This window comes from Anser anser (genome assembly GCF_964211835.1).
Source record: "Anser anser genome assembly, chromosome: 2".
NCBI lineage: Eukaryota > Metazoa > Chordata > Aves > Anseriformes > Anatidae > Anser > Anser anser.
In genome coordinates this window covers 14,815,104-14,837,675 of record NC_139721.1, presented here as the reverse complement: position 1 = coordinate 14,837,675, position 22,572 = coordinate 14,815,104, and the positions used below count along the sequence as shown (strand labels likewise).

General features: G+C 39.8%; 2 long non-coding RNA genes across 2 annotated transcripts in view; both read left to right on the top strand.

The window, feature by feature from the left end:
* LOC310894109 overlaps positions 1–22,572 on the top strand; it is a 397,944-nt gene that overhangs the window by 73,859 nt on the left and 301,513 nt on the right. The gene's annotated exons all lie outside the window — the stretch shown is intronic.
* LOC310894511 lies at positions 1,128–7,068 on the top strand. Its single transcript, XR_014579973.1, has 3 exons — positions 1,128–2,244; positions 4,106–4,172; positions 5,768–7,068. It is a non-coding gene; the product is annotated as an uncharacterized lncRNA (long non-coding RNA).

Here is a 22,572-nt window from a genome sequence, read left to right as displayed (position 1 = left end):
TTGAGTTTCTAACTTTTTCTTCTACTGCTGAATGGAAAAGTACATTTCTTTTCATAATGCAACATCACTCTTGTAACCACAGAAGCATCAGAGATCACTGACAATCAGTTTGCAGGAGTTTCCCTTTTTCTGGAAAAGATCTTGAGCCCCCCCCCCCCCCTCCTTCTCAGGGTATCTTGTCTAAGTAAGGATACTGGAAGACCAGTCTTTCAGGTGTCTTTGAAAGGAGGGGGAGAGGGAATTATTTCCCTAGCTAAAAGCAAATCCTCTCACCCTCTTGAAGCGTAGCTAGAGAGCTGGAAAAGGAAAAGCAGTATTTAAAGAAGGAAATAGCTTTTTTTTTTTTTTCTTTTAATGTAGGAGTACTTTCTAGGAAGAAAGAGATTGGATAAAACTATTAACTGAAAAATTATATTCTGAACGTCTACCACAAATTTGCTAATTCTAGAAATTTGGAAATTTCTACCACAAATAATGCTATCTTAACCAATGTTCAAGCCAAAGGCAGTTCAAGTAAATAGAAAAGTCCACGATTTAATTTATTACAAATTTCAGAGGCAAGAAAGACTAAGCTGTAAGTATTTGCACGTTTACTTTGCAAGCATATTGTATCTTTTGTCATGGTGTGGTGGAAAATATCCTATTCATGCACAACTGTGTTATAATAATTGCCAATACAGTTCATTACCATTTTAGTTATTATGGCACGAATGAACCTTTAAATACTTGTGGAGTCCCAGTGATGTTATAGATTTACTTGCAGGATATAAAAACAAAACAAACAAAAAAATCCCACCTCTTTTATGTTTATTTTTACTAAGGTAGAAATGTTAATAATTTGAACGTGAGCCAGCAGTGTTCCCAGGTGGCCAAGAAAGCCAACGGCATCCTGGCTTGTATCAGGATAGTGCAGCCAGCAGGAGCAGGGAGGTGATTGTCCCCCTGTACTCTGCTCTGGTGAGGCCGCACCTCAAGTGCTGTGTTCAGCTTTGGGGCCCGCAGTACAAGAAGGACATTGAGGCCCTGGAGTGTGTCCAGAGAAGGGCTACGAAGCTGGTGAAGGGCCTGGGACATAAGTCCTGTGAGGAGCGGCTGAGGGCACTGGGGTTGTTTAGTCTGGAGAGGAGAAGGCTCAGGGGAGACCTCATTGCTCTCTACAACTGCCTGAAAGGAAGGTGTGGGGAGCTGGGGGTCGGCCTCTTCTCACAGGTAACCAGTGATAGGACCAGAGGGAATGGCCTCAAGTTGCGCCAGGGGAGGTTCAGGTTGGAAATGAGGAGAGATTTCTTCTCAGAAAGAGCAGTCAGGCGTTGGGATGGGCTGCCCAGGGAGGTGGTGGAGTCACCGTCCCTGGGGGTGTTCAAGGAGAGGTTGGGCCTGGTGCTTAGGGACATGGTTTAGTGGTGACATTGGTGGTAGGGGGGTGGTTGGACCAGATGATCTTGAAGGTCTTTTCCAACCTTAACGATTTTGTGATTCTAATTTAAGGAAGGTTTTGCTATGACTTTTTCTAAAACTAAGGAAGGTAGTCAAAGCTAGTCACTTCAGTGCCATATAAAATCAATGAATACAGATAGAAATTGCAAAGGTAACTGATAAGTAAATGAAAAATATAGGCAGAGGGAGAGGCAGACAGACCACCTAGTCCTGTGCTGTGTCTCCAAAAGTGGTCAGCATAGGATGCCAAGGGGAAAGAATCAGAACAGCTCAAGCAGTGATCAAATTTCCCCACAGTAGTCCCCAAACACTGGCAGCCTGTGGGTTTGTGGCTTCTGATGCTGGGAGCAGTGCATCATTCCTCCCTCTGACGTCAGGGCTCCAAGAGATGTGACAAAGTTCAGCCTCCCTTGTTTTTTGAGAAAAAACACAGCTGCCTAAATGCTTAATTTGTAGCTGATGTCATCAGCTGTGATGATGTTTGTCCATGCCTGGCAGTTTCCCACCAGGCAGTTTCCACTCAGCTGACGAGCTGCTTTTAGAAAGGCAGGACAGCTCAAAATACAAGGGTACCACAAGCACTGTCACACCATTGTCTGTGGGGTAGTCACCAGACCCACCACTGCACCAGACCAATGCAAGAAGCCACCCCAAAAAGCCATTAATCGCTGAGCTTGGCACAGTGGCCGCTTGAGCTACTTAATGCACAGCTAGCAAAAGAAGAGCTAGCAGGCTTTCCCTGCAGCTGTGGGCCTGCTTCCCAGTACTCAATGAATGGGCAATTTATTTATAAATCCTTGACCAATGGTATGGATTTTTTAATTATTTTTATTTTAGGTTGATAAGAATGGCTTGCTATTTACCTCTTGTATAAATGAGTCTCAGTCTGCAAACACAACATTTATGATTTTGTTTATCTACATGCATGCAAAGAATCTTACCATATGTTGGAGAATCGACAGCAGCGTGCTGATTTCCACTAGTTTTATCCAGACACCAGTGTCTCTTTGTGGGATGTTGGTCTTTCATTCACTGATGGCTTTTGTGAACTGACTATACGTATAAGCTTATAATTCATTCTGCTTGATTCTGACAGAGAGATGAAGTTTTTAGCGAATCAGTCAGGGTAAATAACAAGCAGACCAATTTCCTCCTTCAAACCTTAGTTATTTTAAAGATATTTATTAATATGGCTGTCTTCTGTCTGAATTGTGTCTTGACCCTGGTAACTTGGCAACTGCATTAGTTATTTTATATTTGGCAGCTCACACTGCCTGTGTGTTAAGAGGTTGAGCAGATCTTCTTTTCTATAACCCATCTCATTTCCTAGTGCTGTTCTAATTGCTGCATGCGTGGAGATGATTGCTCCCACCACTGATGGGAACATCATTATTACAAGGACTTTACACATTCCTTGTTGCCAATGCTGTGAATTTTGGAGGAAAACTACCACAATACAGGGATTTGTTCCTTTACAAAGCACGCCCATATGTTCATGGCAGTGTGTGACAGGAGGATGAGTAAGTCCAGTACTGTCCTCAGTTTGTGATTTAAATGGAGTGAAGGTTTTAAAGAGAAAATGAACAAAAGAGAGGAAAAAATAAATAAAGAAAAAGAGACTAAAAATTATTATCTTTCCCCAGTCCTGGGTGAACAATTGTCTTTTTCTCCAAATCACTCTCAAAACCCTTTTCAGGCCATCACCAGGAGAAAGAATTATTTGTCAAATACATATTTGATAAATCTCAGATCCACTTGTTTCTCTGTTAAGTGGTGTCGATAGTAGAATGGAGATTAACTACCTGTAGCTAAGAATCATGCTAGAAGGAAAAGAAGCAGCAACAAAATAAGAAAATCTTAATGTTCAAGGAAACGTGCAAGGTTAAATATCCTATTAACTATCAGGAGCAAATGGCTCTCCTGCAATTAGTGTTTAATCAAATGTGAGGAAGGAACTTGAAAGTATTGACTTTAAGATCCTCTCTAATAATTTCCTAGTTCTAAGAAATAGAAATATTTTCTTATTAAAATCAAAGTTATATCTACTAATATTGGATATTATCTAATATTATAGAAAATCTAATTATTTTCTGAATAATATCTACATAATCTCCTGGAAGAAAGTTAGAAAGACGATTAAATGCTGTTATCCTCGCTCTGGAAATAATATAATTGAAGCAGACATGGAGAAGAAAAAAAAATCCAGACACAATACATCTGGACTCAGTGCTGTGTCTTTCAGCTTCACTGACCATAAATATTGAGATATGTTGTATTCTTTCAACCAACCTAGTCCTCATAGTCCATCCCCATGTGTATGAAATCAAGCAGGGAAGGGGGGAAACCAGCATGGCTGAGCAAGGACTTGCTGGTCGAACTGAGGTGTGAGAACGGGATGCACAGGCAGTGGAAGCAGGGACATGTAGCCTGGGAAGAGAACAGGGATGCTGTCCGGGTGTGTAGGGATGAGATCAGGAAAGCCACAGCACAGAATAACAAGAAGGGATGCTCTGGGTACATTAGACAGAAAAGAAAGGCCGTTTCTGATAATCAAGAAAGGAGAATTGGTAGCAACAGACATGGAGAAGGCTGAGGTACCCAATGATTTCTTTGCCTCAGTCTTCACTGCTACAGGCTTCCCAAGTCTCTTGTTTCCCTGATCCCACAGGTGAGGACTGGGGGAGCAAAGTCTTTCCTGCTGTAAACGAAGAGCAGAGACCACCTGATGAAACAGAGTAGGTACATGTCTATGGCACCTGATGACATGCAGCCCACGGTCTAGTGTTTTTTGTTGTCATTGTTGTTTGTTTGTATGTTTTTTATTTTTCTCCATTCCTGTTTCTTTCTCCCCAATAGCCTTTTGAATGAAATGGTAAATATGGGTATTTTTCTGTTGCCAAATACAATACATTCTAAGTCTAGGCCTGAATTTATTTTAAAACATGGAGAAAAATTATTATTTTATTATTATTTTTATTATCCCCTTGTTTCCATCTGCCAAGTTCTTACCGGATAGTGAAGTTTCTTGGGCTTCAGGTGTACAATATTGATTATTCTCCAGAGTTCGATTCCATTTCCATCACTCTTAAACTCAATGCTCTCTTGTCCTTTCAGTATGATATCCCCAACTTTGGATGACATCCTTCTTTCTATTGATGACATCTTAATACTTTTTATCATTTGCTAAGATCTGCACTAAAGTGGTCTTTAATGTATACTTAGAGGCTCTCTCTCTAACCTGCTACCCACCCTTCTGACATTTTCACTTTACTGAAATCTTCCCTTCATCCCTGTATTGTACGACTACTAATCTTCAGCTTTTCCATTTTTAAGCATTTATTTCATGGTATCATACCAAAATTCTGAGTGAAGTTTAGGTAGATTAAATCTGCTGTTTCTCATTTGTTTTGAAAATTACTTACAATAGATATTAAAAACCAAACAACCAAACCAACCCAACCAACCAACCAACCAAACTAAAGTACCACAGCTCTGTTAAATTGTACTAAAGTACATTTGGTAAACTCAGGTTGCACTTTCTCCTAGGTATTTAATTATTCTTTCCAGTAGATTTTGTTCTAAAGCCTGGTCTACTTGCATTAGTCAGATTAATTTTTCTCACTCAGATGAATTTTTCTCCACTTTATGTTTATGATGTTACTACTGTACAGTTACTAAATGAAGACATTATATGTAATATACATATGTGCATATTGATCACTCAAGAAACTTAGCTACAGATTTATTTTTGTTTATAATCTCATTAAACTTGAACCAGGATGACTGCTGAATGCATCTCCTCTCTCTACATTTATTCAGAAACTATTCGATCACAGATTGCCTCAGCTTTCATAATGAAGATGAGTTCTGTCATAATGTTTATCATGGGAAAGGCAACAGAATTAGGAGCAGGGGAAAACTCAGGCTGGAAGAAACCTCAAGAGGTCTCTCATGCAGCTTCATGCTCAAAGCAGGGTCAGCTCTGAGGTCAGACGTGGTTTCTCAGGGATTTATCCAGTCGGATCTTCCAGAAAACTCCCAAGGATGGAGATTGCACATGTGTCAATAGATATGTTCTTCAAGGTTAAGAATTATAATCATGATAATGACTCAATAATTATCTGCCTACCTAATAATACTATAGAAATTTCCATCTCTATCCAAATCTGACCTGAAGTCTCCCTGATCTCTATAAAACTTCTCTTGCTCTAGCTACAAAATTACCTGAGAAGATTATTTCTTTTTTGTCGTGATATCCTCCCTCCTTTGTTAGCAGTCTATTGTAGCTTACTCATGCAATTAATTTTTCTCCAAATCTTTCTTTCTCTAGTTGCTTCTTCCAAGTGAATACAAGTGGATGATTATTCCAAGAATGCAAGACAAACAGCTCTTACTTCTGAATGTTCAGTACTGTAGGTGAAATTATTAACATAGCAGGGCTCCACTAGACTCAGGACACTGATAAATTTGCAAGATCAGAGTTTTCTTTTACCACATTTGCTTAAATGATGGTTGTGTGGAGGTGACCGGGCTCATATGAACACAACTGAGTCACAACAAAATGAAGACAGAAAAAGCAAAAATGGAATGAAAAGTAATAAAGATTTCTTAAAGTCCTCAGTGGCCATGACATGGACAATGGAATACGCATATTTGTTCTAACTTTGCACATCTGAACAGGAGGCTTTAATGTAGCTGATAGTTTGGCCGTAAGCCAATCAAAGATCCTACCTGCTATGTGAGATATTCTGGAGCACTCAAGAGACAAATATCCACATGCCTTTGTTTGAAATGTTTAGTATGAACGCTGTCCTTCAAAAGACAATTTATTCTGTCATAAATCAAGAACATCTACTCCTTGCAAGCAAGTAATCTTCTCCAGGCACCTCATTTTCATTTGGAAAAAGTGTAAAATCACTAAGTTTAGATGCCTAAAAGGATCCCCAGATTGTCTAGCAAGCTAGATGTTAAACAAAGGCTCTCAGTTCTAACATGAAAACTTATTTTTAAAAAATGGTAATAAATAAATAAGAAAATGAATAAAGTGGAGATTAAACAGTAAGCTGTAATTGTAGAAGAAGTAGAAGCAGAACATAATCCCTTTTTGCTCAATTCTGTTATCTATTTTAGATCTTGTATGCACAATTTAATGTTGAAAATAAATGATATACAGAGAAATGGGTAGAGTGAAGAATATAAATCTTAACTGAAATATAGTAAATAGAATGAGCAAGGAAATGGAGGCTTTGAAAATGAGTCAAGAGGAAATCATATAATGAAGTGTGTATTTGTATGCTTATATATATCAACACTCTCAGTGTGGGCGGTGAGTATGCATATTGTAAACATGCATAGATAAATCATATGTAAACAAAGGTTAAATCAGCGCAAGGCATCTTAGCAACCTGTTCTGCCAGCTATTGTAAAAGGCTCCTCATCAGAATAAGTCATTGAAAATCCTACCTAGAAAGACAGGGGGGTGAAGGAGGTTTCTTGGAAAGAAATACTAGCAGCAATATGTAAGATTTTATCAAATATTAACACATCACTCGACACATAAGGATTAAATAATATCAAATAAAGTACAGAAATTACTTATGTATTTTCCTCCTGATTTATTTTAGGAAAACTTTTTTTTCTTCATTACCTATAATTCATTTACAAATCATTAATTCAGAGATATCGTATCTATCATTCTCTTGTCCAAATTATTTGTACAATTCTCATTTAAAATTGGTGATTTGGGTTAGGGCCGTAACTCGAATTATTCCTTACCTCAGGTTTCAATGAAGTGGCAAGATAATTCATTCTGAACATGAGCTCTGTAGAGTTCATTTCAATTTATTATTCATTTTAAGCGAACTAATCTAAATTAAAATCTCCTTGAATCAATACCTCATTTTTATCATAGAGTATTCTGACTATATCATACGACTCATTCATCTGCTCTTGTATCCAGCAAACCTGAAATGGCTTTGTGGTGGACTTTTTTTGTTAAACAAATGGACTTATACACATAAGGTAATATGCATTACAGAAAATCTCTCCCCAGGCTGTCCACCTCTCAGGGCATCAGCTCTTTCTATATTCCACAGCCAGCATACCTTAGCCATTTACCTTTGCATCATTACAGGATTATCCAATGTACAGCAAAACATTAACAAGGTACAAGATTACAGTTCTATAACCATCATGGAGAAAGATTAATTATTTACCATTTCAGCTTCCTATTTTAGCTACTGAAACAAATAACCAGCTTGCATTCCATGTAATTCCATGTAATTCCACGTGATTCCATGTAATCAACATCACTATAATCATTCTGTGGATAATATTCATGTTTTTGGTGTTTTGGGGATGGACTGAAATAATTTTCTGAACAGATTTTTTTTTCTAACATTACATTTTTATGTGAAGGTAATGACAGTTAGAAAGCATGGGATGAAGTTTTTGTTCTGACAAAGACCATAAAAAACTTTTAGAAGACTTAGTCACATCTTGTTCTTTTCATTATTCTATTATGTCCCACTTGTATTACATCGTCTACAGTCAATTCATAAAATACAATAAAAAAATCTTGTTTTATACACACTTGAAGTGGCATACCTGCCTAAAATTGGTGCTGCAGATATTTTGTGTCTAGAATCCCAAATGTCCCTACATATTTCTTCCATTTTTTCCTCTTCATTTCTTGTCCTTCTCAGCTATACTAATGATTTTTCAAGTGCAAAAGATATAAAAGAATATTTCAAAATGCTCTTATTCAGCAAAGCACTTCAGCATGTACCTACCTTTAAAGATATGGATGGTTCCCTTGAAGTCCTTTAGACTTATGTGCTAAAATATCTTTGTGATTTTGGTCTCAGTGTTATAGAGAGATCGATCAGTAGCACTCTTCAGCACATGCTTAATTCTAAGCCAAGCATAGTTCTACTTTAATCCCTAAAACCAAGCATGTACTTAGAGAGCCCAAAGAAATCTGTTACTGATGTTATACCTATATTACTGCAAACAAATGTTCTCCCCATGTCTGGACACACTATAATGAGGTCTTGATGCTCTGGGGAAAAGCCAGCCACATCCTTCCTACCATCTCACACACTCCAGCAGGTGTTTTCTGAATGGATAGGAGACAAGAAACGCGGTGCACATCGGAATCTAAACCTAGATGCAATGCTGAGTGCTGATCATGTTGCTGCAAGGAAATTTGTAGATATTAGAAGCAAAAAAGAGTATGTGAGATATATAAAGTATGTGAGACTGTTCTTCCATACTGCAAACCTCCTCTACCTCCTACAGGGGAGAAAGTCTACTGGAACCCAAAATAGAATTATTTCCGCCACTTTCTCAAATGCAGTTCCCCTATGTAATCGCTGTTGCCCCTAACAACTCTCAAAAATGTGGTAAGTGGCAACATTTAGCTGCCAATCAAGCTATATTTCAAATTCAGGGAGACAAAACTCAGGAAATGTATGATAAACACCTCCTGTTTGTCCAAGGATATAGATCAGAAGCAAGACATGGTAGGCCTATTCCACCTCTAACTACTGTACTGCTATAACTAGGGAAGTTAAATAAATTGAGATTAACACTTCTCTGATACAGCCCCTTCTTGATGCAGAATAGAATGAGCCACACTATGGACTTTGTCTCTGCTTTGGCATTAAGCTCAAGAGACTGAAATGATTTCAGACCTAACACCTTTAACATAGTGATTGTGAATAAGGTCATATGAAAACAGCACATAGCTCTTCTGATAGTTATGCTTGTTTTCTGAGGCTCTGCATGAAATTCCTGATGCTAAAAATTCTAATTCCTAAATGTCTCAGTAAAAGCACACAAAAACAAAAATAAGATCCCATACTTATCAAAGCTGTGGTGAGATAATGAAAGGTGAGGACATATCACACTGTTCACACTGCATCGGTCTTTCAATAAAAAGGTATTTGCCATGCTGGGGGCAAAGGAGGGAAGAGGTTGGATTTTCAGAAGATAAATCTACTTTAAATTGGCTTTGCTGAAGAATAATGAGTATAGCATATCATACACATCGTCACCAAGACCAGATTTCAGAGGCATATAGGTATCTAATCTATACTACAAGAAATAAATGCTTATTTAGGCAGACAGCAGATTCAGGTTGTTATGTAAAATTTACTTTTTTTGAGAAAGAAGTCTGAGATACATTTTTCCCCATAAATAAAGTTGCATAAAATAGAATTTAACCTGATGAAAAATGTAGCAAAAGTGTAAGAATTTGTAATACTTAGAATCATAGAATCATAGAATGGTTTGGATTGGAAGGGACCTTAAAAATCATCTCGTTAAAACCACGTTGCCATGGGCAGGGACACCTTCCACTAGATCAGGCTGAATGTTTGTTTCCAGTATTACAGCTAAATACTCTGAACAGCAGATGATTAAATACACTGTAGTTTCTTTCTGTGCTTCCATGACACAGATAGTTACTTTTTTTGATAAAGGCTTCTCAAAAACTCCTGGTTTATCTGATATGAAAGAGTTATGTATACCAAAGCAACATATTATGGAGAGCTGTTCTCGTGCATGGGGGATCTGCAGACAGGCTGGGAAGGGCCTTGATTAAGTTCAGAAAGCAGCTCTCTAAGGAATGGCATGGCAGGTTGCTGGAAAGGCAAGTTTAAGAATGTTTTTGGTCCTGTTTAGTTGAATGAATTGTGGCTCTTTGGGAATGGAAAAGTTTGAAGACGTTTTTACCTCTGTGGAAATCACTTTCACTCTCCTTCCCAAATGCATTATCAAAAGCTGTCAAACAGTGGAAACAAAAGTGCTCTACAAAGTAAGAAACTGTTTCTCCCTCATCTGGCCTGAGGTAAAAAGAAATGTCAATATACTTGTAACTGCTAACTGAACCCTGAAAGGCTAGGAGCTCTGGTCTGGCAGCAAAATTAGTCTAGTTCAAAGCAGCAAATAAGTTGTGGCCTTATTGCTTTAGGCAGACTTATTTATCAGCAATAGCGATAGGATCTCACAGAGGAGCTGGGCAGGAGTTCAAGAATCAGAGAGGCATTAACCATGTCGCCTCATGTGAAACAGTGGCTTCTGAGGAGCACTAGATAGGGATCAGTTGTCCTCCCCTAAATTTTCTGAAACCTAACTTGTTTCCAGTTAACCACTAAATAGGCGTGTTTGCCTGCTCTGTTTATGAAAGGAGCATTAATTATTCTTTATAAATCATTAAGACAACAATATATGTTCTGTTTCAGTTTTATTCTATTGATATTAGAGCAAAGCTCAAAAATAAAAATCTTCTTCTGGTTGGCCTGGGAACAAAACCAGAGAACAGACCAAAATATTTGATCTGAGTCAAATCTGGGTATGAGATTTCGTCTGCACTGAGGATGGAGAAAGATCATCAAATCCATGTGGCAATGGAGTAAAGTTAAACCTTGATCTTTGATTTTGGATGCTGAAGTCCCAAAGTATTCGCATAAGAGGTTTCAGCTCTCTTAAAGAAAAACGAAAAAAAAAAAAAAGGCTGATGGTGTAAACTCCATCTCATGTGTTCTGAGAAACTTCAGGTAAACCTAAAGCTGATACTACCCTTTGAAAATTTGAAAACTACATCTTATGTGTGTAAGTGAGCATCAAGGTACTCACCAGTTGCTCTGGATCTGACCTCAGATCCTGCCCAGAACTCGTATTTGTGCCACATCTGCTCCTTTGATGAGCGTGGCCTAGTTGATCCAGCAGATCTGTCCCATACTGGACAAAGCCACACTGATAGTTCAAATGTACAGTTGGTGATTGGGCTGTCTTCTAGTCAAACTTACGTAAACCTGACTTCAGTGGATTTCAGCCCTGTAGCAATACTCAACAAACACAGCCTGAAATTTTATCTCATACCAAATCCTAAAGCAAAGAGTTTAAGTTTTTCTATTACTGCTTTAGCTATATCAGCAATGTTAACAATCATTAAGATGTTATAAGGACATTATTTTTACATGCTTTTATAGGCAAGGCATGTGTTTTAACTGTATGAATTACACCAGCAGTCTAAAGTCTTATACTGTCTTCCATCGCCCAACATTCAGCATGCATCACAAATCAGTAACGTGGGTAATTGCAGCCAGACTTGATTTCTTACACAAAGTGTCATGGGTAAAGAGCAACTTTTCCATCAATTTGATGATCACTCACTGATTGCTTTGTTATTGACAATTTGCCTTACAGATTATTTGGACTGTGGCAAATTATACCTGTATCCACTCCTGTATTTATGCAACTGAAATTGCTTAGGTACTGAGATGAAGATTTTTGATGGCTAGAATGCTTAAGGAATTGAAAATGAAGGTAGAGTAAATATAAAAACACATTGTTTGTCCTTGAGGTATAGACAATATGTGGAAGTGACTGGCTAAATGCATGTCTTTCCTGTCTCTCATCTGTCTAAAGTAACATTTAAGTGGAATTGATATTAGTATAAATCTGGCTCTAGTTCTCACCTCTTACAGGATTTAGAGGATGTGTGTAGGGAATGAATACAGATATTCAGGTGATCCTGTCTGTGATCTGCATAGAAGTATTTTCACCCAAGCGGTTGTAGAGGTGGGACTACTCTCCTCAGGCAAAGGCAGGAATGGAACCAACATCTCTACACTGAATGTCCTGAACAAGGGCTCTGCAATGAATAGAAAGTATTCCAATTCTTCTTCCTGTTGTGTTTTATATGAAAAACTGATATTTTAATATCATCTGAGAAGGATTACCCAAGGCATTGGAATGCCTTCTCTGTGGATCCTCGGGCCCTTGTAGAATCATCAAATCATAGAATTATCTAGGTTGGAAAAGACCCTTAAGATCATCACGTCCAACCATCCACCTAACTACCAAGTTTACCACTAAACCATATCCCTTCGTGTCAGATCCACACGCCTCTTAAATACCTCCAAGGATGGCAACTCCACCACTTCCCTTAGCAGCATGTTCTAATGCTTAACCACCCTCTCTGTGAAGAAATTATTCCTCATATCCAATCAAAACCTGTCCTAGTGCAGCTTGAGGCCATTTCCTCACATCCTATCACTTGTCACCTGAGAAAAGAGACTAACACTCTCCTCACTACAATCTCCTTCCAGGTAGCTGTAGAGAGCGATGAGATCCACCCTCAGCCTCCTTTTCTCTAGACTAAACTACCCCAGTTCGCTCAGCCACTCCTCACGTCTTATTTTCTGGTCCCTTCACCAGCTTTGCTGCTCTCCTCTAAATGCATTCAGTAAATCTTAAATCACATAATAGAATAATAATAACGCTGGGGAGGGGAATTAAGTAGCTGTAGCAGCAGCTTAAAGAACAATATACTTCTTGTAGTGAGGGGCCCAAAACTGAAGGCAGTATTCAAGGGACTCAAAACTTAATGCAGTGTCTCACCAGTGCCAAGTACAGAAGGACAATCCCTTCCCTAGCACTGCTGGCCACTCTGTTTCTGATGCAGATCAGGATGCCCCTGGCCTTCTTGGCCATTTGGGCTCACCGCTAGCTCATAGCGGTTGACCAGCACCTCCAGGTCCTTTTCTGCCAGGCAGCTTTCCAGCCTCTCTTCCCCAGGCCTATACAACTGTGTAGGGTTGTTATGACTAAAGTGCAGCACCCAACATTTAGCCTTGTTAAATAGCATACAACTGGACATGGCCCATCAATCTAGACTATCCAGATCCCTCAGCAGAGCCTTCCTACCCTCAAGCAGATCTGCACTCACACCTTACCTGGTGCCATCTGCAAACTTACTGAGGGTGCGCTCAATTCCCTCATCGAGATCACTGATAAAAATATTAAACAAAACTGGCCCTGATCCTGAGCCCTGTGGAAGACCACTTGTGACCAGTTGCCAACTAGATTCAACTCCATTCACAATGACCCTTTGGGCCCAGCATTTTTTTACCCAACGTACAGTACAGCTGTCCAAGACACGAGCAGCCAGTTTCTCCAGGAGAGTGCTGCACTGAGTAGCATTGCTCACCACGTAGCACCGCTAGCTCTAAGTGTAAAAATACCAGGAAAAAGACATTGAGGTCCCTGAGAGACCTTACAAATCAGTGCCCCCTGGTACTTCGTTGCAGGGGGAGGTTCTGAAGGTATCGCACTTTCAGTGGAAGTTGCGTGGGATTTAGTTTCTAGCTGTTTTAGTTTCTAGCTGTTTTTCACCTGAAATGTTTGTTGTAGTGCCTCATGATGATTTTCCTTCCAGGCCAGCAGTTTCTCCCCTTTTATGGGAAGAACTCAGGAAATGGCTGTACCCATAATTCTCAACCTTTTATTAAGTTGCCACCCAAACTAATGATGAAAAAGGCAGCTAAAATTTATGGTATGCCGAAGGCCCATCTGTGGGAAGCTAATTGTTTTTCCTCAGCCACTTCCATATTTATTTTCTTTTTCATCATCTCTGTAACTGTGTTTGAACCAGAGGCCACAGCAATCATGGCAACCACCCACACTGACAGCACATGCTTTTATTTTTCTTGGCAACAATTATTTATCCAGCTTGTCAAGTTGCTGATGACATTGAAATAGCATCTGTTTCACACTGTCTGCATCACTTACTGCAGAAAGACACAGTTCTCTGGCCCGTTTTATTGATTCTTGTGACGTTTCCCTCTATTTAAGTTTTCTGTTCTTGGCATTTTTTTCTTTCTCTTGGCCTTGGCTTGTTAACTGTGTCCTTGTTCATTTTATTGGTTTATTTGCTGCAGCGAAGGAACAATTTCATTTTCACAGTGAGTTCTTTCCAAAGACCAGTCTCCAAATCTTTCCATTGTTCCCTGAGCTGTCTTGGAGCTGTGCAATCCACACATACTCTCTGGAGCAATGCTTTACTTGCTCTGTGATACTTCTGTGACAAAATACAGAATCATTTGGAAATCAGTTTAAGACTACTGTGCAATAGGTAAAATAGTTGCAAAAAGAGACAGTAAGCCAGGCATGACTGACACCTCAGGTGTCTCTGCTGAAGGCTGTGACTCTCGGAAACATCACAGTAATGACCACCTCATGTTCCAGCTGTCCCTAGGAAAGCGAGAGTGTTGTTTAGACATCAAAGTTCTCATCTGCCAGAGGCAGCTCAGTTCAGATAGTAAATAGAAAAAGTTAAAAAATAGAATGATAAAATATCCTGAGTTGGAAGGGACCCAGAAGAATCATCGAGTCCAACTCCTGGCTCCAAGGAGTTACCCCGTAACTCAAATATTATTTCATTTCTAAGATCTTTCAGGATCCACATTTTTACTTCACTATTTATCTTATTTGAGGGACAATTTCAGAGAAGTGAAAGCAGTTGGGCTGTGTAGTGGGCTATGTGGTTGGTGGCTCTTCTTCATTCTGTTTTTTTTTCAATAAATGTACCTTCTGGATAAGTGACACAAATTCAAATCCTCCTTCAACCAAAGTGGGATGAAAAGCCAGAAAAGTACCTCAGCATTGCCATTGCAGGAGAGCACTGTTCCTTCCTCTGGTAATGCTCTTTCATTCTGAACTGCCTAGCTATATGCATTTATATAGAAAATGCGAGTGTATTGGTCTAGATATCAAGGTACTTACTGTGAAGATGGTGAGGAAAGAATCCAGGACTTGGTATTTAATGCAAGACAATAAACCCCACCTTTATTATTATTATTATTTTAATAAATTTGCAAACTTACTGGATTTGTCTTATTTTAGCTTATTTTCTCCTGGACCAGAATCCTTGTATTTCAGCCATCTCTAGCATCATTTGCAATACTTGCAGTTCCTGGACTTGGAATATATACTCATGCTGTCCTAACATAACCTTTAAAATAGAAAAATGTTTCTAGAATTGCTGTTGGACCCATGGCACGACTGCACAGTCCCAGAAGGCATGTTTACTGTTACTAGCAACTTAAGTTGTTTGCACATATAAGTATACAAAGAAGTAAGTAAATCAAGTCCTGGCTCTAGACTCCAACTCAGTCACCCCAGATACAAGAGATGTATATATGGAATATATTGGTACCTAAAGTGCTATCTCTACTTCTTTAACTGTGAACTTATTGTTCAATTGCCCTAGTATGCACATTTGCACCCTAACCAGATCCCCTCTGTGAATTTGCCTTTCAAACCATAATTCAAATCACGTGATTTTGGTGTTCTAACCGAATCTCTTTCCTTCCTAATGGGACCATATGCCATAGATTGCCTTGAGACAAAAATATGTCTTTATTTTTTGGAGAATTACTATTAAGCTGATATTTTTTTTTAGAGATATTAAAGAATGGATGACTGAAGATTACAAATAAATATAAGAATTCTTGGTGAACTGCATTGTTCTTAGGGAGCTGTATTGTATATCTGTTTGACCTCAGTGCTGATTTATGTCAATCTCTTACAAGGTTCAGCACTGCATGAAGTATGTGCCTAGAGCATTTGATATTCAAGCTTAATCGGCCACACCGTAAATCATATACATGTGTGATTCTTGGCAAATTAATGAACTTTTTCTTGATTGAAAATAACTGAAGTGTCCTTGGATTTGGTAAAAAGAAACTAACCCTACTAAATTTCAGTCAGAAGTGAGCTATTCTACTTATTAGTCAATATAAATTGGTAGATTTCTTTGATTAAAACTGTAACAGTCTCCTGAGCAAATTCCACCATGAGGAGTGACTCTGTTCCAACCCCCTTAGGCCACGTCTACACAGGAAGGAGCAAACTGAACCATACTCCCTCTGCTAACACTCTGAAATGGCCAGATATAATCTAGCATGGGTCCAAAAGCAGCATTAGTGTGGCACTGTGCCCAGGCTAATAAGTCTTGCTGACAAGACCAGGACCAGATATACAAGTAGGCTGGTGCTGTGCCAACACTTTCCCTTCATGTCACCACTCATAGCTGTCTTCTTTCACAGGGTATTTCCTCTTCTCTTCCACATTTTGGTAATCGTGGGTGCCTCAGGCTACACATGGCTCAAACACTTGAGCAAGGAGGGTGGTCTAATTCCCCCGACTCTGGTTCATACTGTATCCAGGCTGCTCTCCAGACGTATCCGCAAGATCAAATTTCCTGCATGTTCACACTGTCACATCACACCCAAGCAGCCATGTGTGGTTTCTCTCTGTAAAGCTACACGGTCCTTGAAGGGTGCTCCGTCAGCTCTCGTGTTGGCCTGACGGCACCGTCACACAGCAGTGCCCCCCAGAAGGCAGGTCCTTCATACCGTGGAAGAATCCCACATCAGACAGTCTCCACCAAAGGGCAAAGTAAAACCAGTCCCTAAGACTGAACATCCTGCCTGCCTACAGGACTAACCAGACCAAGATCCTCTGCCACCAGATAGCAAAAGCAAGGTGAAAAAGGTACTACTTTGCCTTTTTGGCATTATATAGCACAAAGACAATAATCAGAATTCATGAATACAAATATGGCAAAAATGTCCTTAGTAGGACAGAAAACATTTTCCTTTCAGAGCACTGCATCCATGATGCTTCAAGCTTTCCATCTCTGTTGCTGCTAACAGCTTCATTCTCCTTTCCTGCATGATACAGTGCCAGGCAAAAGGGAAAATAGCCAAGACCCACAAGGAGCTGCCCCACTCCCGAGCCAGTTCATTGTCTGGTGGAGGCTGCACACACCACCCACTTAGTGCTGTCTTCCCCTCTCCAGCACCTCCAGAGCCCAGCGTGCCCTTCCCCAACTTAGCATTCGCAGGGGTTCCCTGCTCAAGGACCTTTTATTGGAAAGGACAGGTCAGCAGCATGTTTCCTGAAGAGAGGTGTGCCTAGGGAGAATGTCCTCATGGAGCTGGCCACTTGCCATGGGACTTATCACAATGATGTCTTTCACTGTTACCTGTTGGTGTCAAGCTACCTGCGTTATTTCAGGCATGGACATCAGATGTGGAATAGGCCAACTGGATCTGCTAGACCAGAAAAATCTACTCTACACCAGAAGGTCTACTCTAAAGTTGCTTGCAAAAATGTAGAGCAATAAGCTCTCCAGGTTCACTCTGACACTCCTGGGACAATTAATCTTTTGCTGGTGGTGAGTGTATTTACACATAATCCTGGCAGAGATGGAGATAACAGAGCATCATCTCAGAGAGATTGTAAGGGATGAGCATGGCTACTTCCTGGCTGGTGGAGCAAATTGCTTCTATCCTTCCTTTGGCATCTAGGATGTCAGAGCATAGTAAAGTAGTTATCAGCTTTGCAGGCACTTAGTCTGGCCCTGTCCTTTTTCTGCCCTTTATTTCACTTGGTCCTTCTTCCACTCTCCCATCTCTCAAGGCCACTTTTAATCACCCTAGTCTTGGTCTCTGCTGGCATGGAATCCATTAACTCACTGTCATTACACTGCCATATTCAGGGGAGAGAAGCTCGTGTCCATGTTTTAGTGTTGTACTTCTTCCTGAACAAGACTTTAAATTGCAAGGAAAGTCTTTTGAGTATATTAGCTCTTCCAAAGATCCTGGACACATGTTCTTTCCATTGAAAATGATTGAGCTTAGGATGTCCAGAAATGACTGAGATGGCTCTTTTCTACATTATCTCTAGGTGCATAACTAACGAAAGACCTTTATAGTCCTATTTTTGCTTGTACTCCAAAACACCACCTGAGTCCTGGGCAAGCATGGGAGTCAGGGAACATTCAGTATATCCTTATGGGGCTTGAGGTCAGCTCCATGAGGATTTCAACTTAGGTCAGCATTGTTTTTAACAAGTGCTTGCACAAGAGAATCCTCTACTGGAGGTTACTCTGTACAGCCATAGTATTCTCAACATTGTTCACTGATGCCTTTTGAAATATTACCAAATTGAACATAAGGAGGCAAACAAATCACAGATGTCTGGACCCTAACTTGATTTTCTCCTCCCCGTTTCCATAAGCACATACCCTGCCTCACAAAATACCCTACCCACACGAAATATAGTCCTATCTCTTGAGGACTTTGGGTACTTTTACAGTCATGCATGTGCAGTTCTTTGGGGACAGACTATGGGGTTTGTTGCTTGCCTATTGCCTGCATGAGACCTCATGCACTAAAATACGTAGGTTCTCACTAGGAACAAAGTGTGAGCTCTGGTTCTGGGATGCCTGCACCTTCTTCTTTAAGGCTTTTTAAGGTGAGATTGCTGCCTAGAGAGGAAGACTGTTATCATGGTGCCATGAAGCTTAAGATGGAGAAATAAGATTTGGGATGAGGACAATTGCAGGGGCTTCTGGGGTACATTACATTGCCCACCCATTACATTACACCCCAAGCATCATACCTGGAGCTGTCCTCAGTGCCTGATGTTTGAATAGGGTTGGTGGCTCTCAGGACTGAGGTGACAGAGCAAAGTAAATTGTGGTTCTTGTGATTTCTAATAAGAAAAGGGTCAACCTTAGCTAATGCTAGAGTCCGTGAATTTATCTTGTGAGACTTAGACAGCAAAGAACTGTGTTAAGAAATCTCTAAGTGTAGCAAGTCCTTATAACTTGTTGAAAGATTTTTGTGGCCACAGATATAGGGAATTTTTATTTTCTTATTGCGGCTGGGAACTAATCAACTGACAGATAGCAAAGGACTAATTTGAGAAGAATAGAGACTTCAGGGATTCAGTAAGACCGTTCTCCACACTTGATAAGTTGAAACCACACACTAGAGGGCTGGAGGCTGGGAAGGAACCACAAAGTGTCAAAAATGCATTTTTAAGCCCTTGAATGTATTGTTTTGTTAGGTGGAACAGATTTTTCCTTTAGAATATGAAGTACCAGGGCTTTCTGAGGTCAGATACTGACTTGGCACTATGAACCCATTGTCTAGAGGCAGAGTTTAAATGCATTGGGTTGACAAGAAGGTGAATCATTATGGCAAAGAAAAGCTCTGGATATACTTTACACAAAAATTGAGCAGACACACTCTGAACTCTACCACATAAAGTCACAATGTTCCTTTACTGGATGGCGACGATGGAATTAGCATTGCAGAAGTCACTGTAACTGTGCTGGAGTGGAAGAAGCTCAACAGAGACAAGAAAACAGAGACAAAATGGAACAGATTGAAAAGTAGCAACATGAAAGAGCCCCTGCAGCTGGTGTAGGAAATTGGATGGGAAAGGTACATTATCTCTCAGGGCAGGATGGATTTCAAGCTGCCATAGACTTGAATGAACATGGGTTATGATATTCCCTCAAGTTGATTAAAGCCCTATTGTTGATTTCAGTGGTACAAGATTGAGTCCTGGGGTCAGTCCTGTGCAGGAGAGGGTGAAGAGAAGGTGCTATGAAAAGAAAAGAAAAGGAAATAAAAGCAGGAAGGAGTTTTCTGGCTGCCTTGATTCATGGACCTCGGCAATAATTGCATATTACCTCTCTGCCCACAAGCCATGGAGTCATCCATGCCCCTTCGGATTGGACTTCGTATCTGAAAGCTGATGTGGCCCTCAGAGGGAGATTCACACATGTAGCTCGCAGCCCCAGATAGGCCCCAAAGGCTCCCTCTAGTTTCTGAAAAGCAAAAAGCTTCTCCAGAGATTGCTCGAAACATGGAAAGGATGATTTTGCTCTGACAGTCCACCTGGATGGTTTAGCTTTCACTCTACTGTGAAAACACAGAGACATTACACAGACACCCAAATTAGGTGCTTCTGATATAGAATCTAACGAGCTTCCTTGGAAGTTTGGGGCCAATAATCTTTGTTCCTATTTTGCTAAAAAAAGCTGGAAATTCTTCTTACGGTGCATGGCACATATGCTTTGGTAGCCACTTCTGCGGCACAACTACTAAACATAGCAGAGCACTGCTTGGTCAGAACAAAGGTCTTCCTAGCCCAATATCCTCTTTTTAATAGCACCCCTAAAAAGAGATTTGGGTAAAAGTAAGAACATAGCAAGCGTGTATGGTATTTCCCATGTATGGTTATTCTACCAGACTTCAGGCATTATCAGCACAGGACACCCTAATCCAAATTTAGGATTCTGTAGTCTATGCTTGTCTTCCATGAACACGTGCAGCCTTCCCTAAACCTAGATTAATTAATGTCACACAACTATGAAATCAGCACCAGCTTCGCAAAGTGAAGATGCGTGGCAGAAATTGTCTCTGCCAGGAAGTGAAGCTAAACGAGGACCACAGTGAGCAGAGAAAAGGGAATTCAGCTTTAGAGTTTTTTTTTTTTAAAAACTTTTTATCTGTATTCAGCTTTTAAGACAGATAGTGGAAACCATGTGTTGTTTTTCCTCTATCTGTATTATGAATACCAGTACTTCAAGAGAAAAATATTAATGTTGCTCGCCTGAGAAAACCGTGCAGTTCTTGTAGTAACTAATTTCTTTCCATGTCTTTCCATCAGGGATGTGAAAGGGGAACAGTTGGCTTAGATCTGCAGATAAGGAAGTAGATAAAGACCTCTTGACAGCTAAGAACTAAGAGGTGGTCCAAATTAGGACTGAGAAGACAATTTCAGTCAGCTGAACTTCACTAGAAGTTTTCCAGGCTATACAAATCAAAAAATCTTGAAGACTACTGAAACAGACAGAGAAAAACAGCTTCCAGATAATTAGACATGGTTATATCACATAAAAGTATCATTAGTCACAGATACAGATACATATTTCAGTATTCACTTCTTGACTGCATGAGCTTCATCAATACACAGTTCCTTATGGTTTAAAATATGGGTGTGTAAGAAATCAGTATGACTCCTACCCTAAGCAACACAGAAGCCTGAAAAAGCCTCAAACCCAAAGTTTGTCACTGGAATAAATGCTATAGATTTTTCAAGGAATTCCAATAATAATTGCCAGCATAAAATATTCACTTGCACAGATGTATAAATAAGATAGCAGGGTTGTGTTGCAGTCTATTTGAAAGCTAAACATGTTGCCAGTATTATTTCACAAAGCTATAAAATATGTATCAGGAAGACAAAACATAAAAATAAATAAATAAATAATAAAAAGCAATACAGACTCTTTGTTAAAGCTTTCTATCCATAAAGTGCTGGAGGCTAAACTGCATGAAACACTTGCTGAAAATCCCATCACAGGTCTTTTCTTTGTTATAGTCAGAAGTACATTGAACAGCAACTGTTGTATTTGGCAAACAATATTAGAACTCATTAGTGAATTCAAAATACCTATAGCTAAAGATAAGACAATTCAACTGATCGTAAATTGAAACTGCATGAGTAGGCTGGAGAGAACACTTGTCTGTTGCTACATTAATTTTTGCATGCACTCCTTTCAGCAGTGTGTCAGCTTCACAGGCATGACATCACCATAAACCTCGTGCTGGTACAGCAAAACCTTGAGAACTTGTCACTATTGCTGGTCTATGGAAATAACAGACATGCACATTATAAACAAACCTCTTTTTTAATGAATAACATGCCATTTCAGAATTGTAGATACGTAGGGCTGGGAGAGACTGTGGGGGGGTCGTCTTGTCTCTCCTCTTGCTCTGAGACAGGATGTATTATGCCAGACATGCCTGACAGATATTTGTTTAAGCTGCTTTGAAAGACCTCCAGTGAATGAGATTTCACAATACTTCCAGGGAGGCTGCTCCTGCATCTAACCATTCATTTAAGGGAATAGCTCTTTTCCTAATATACCAGTGTCAGACTGGACTGTTTACTGCTTTGAGATAGTCCATATGACGGTTCACATTTACCCCTCTCTGTCCTGTGTTTGCTCTGTGTTGAAGAACCTTATTTCTGCAAGTTCCAGGTTAAGGTGTTTGTGTGACTTCCCCTTCATTTCTGAAATTCACGCTGGACTCTCGCGTTCACATCGGGTATAGAAATTGTAACCACACTCATCTGTACAATGTGACTGCTAATCTAGAATGTAGATTGGTTGCCTTGGGCTTATTGATGATGTTGTAAATCTGAACAAAAAAGCAGCTCAGTTTTAAGACTAGAGACTGAATTTTGAGACTGGAGGGGAAAATCAGTCTTTACAACACAGAAAAAGGGCAAATTGGATGTTATTCTGTAACCTTCGGAGTGAACATTTCTACAAAGAAGAAAAATAGCTTTGTAATTTAAATTTCTTTTGAGTACTTAGTTTATCCAAATAATCTGCAAGTGCGAATTTCCAGAAATCTGACTGAAAAATGAAGAGCATGAAATCAGAAATAGGATAAAATTACCTTCAGCCAC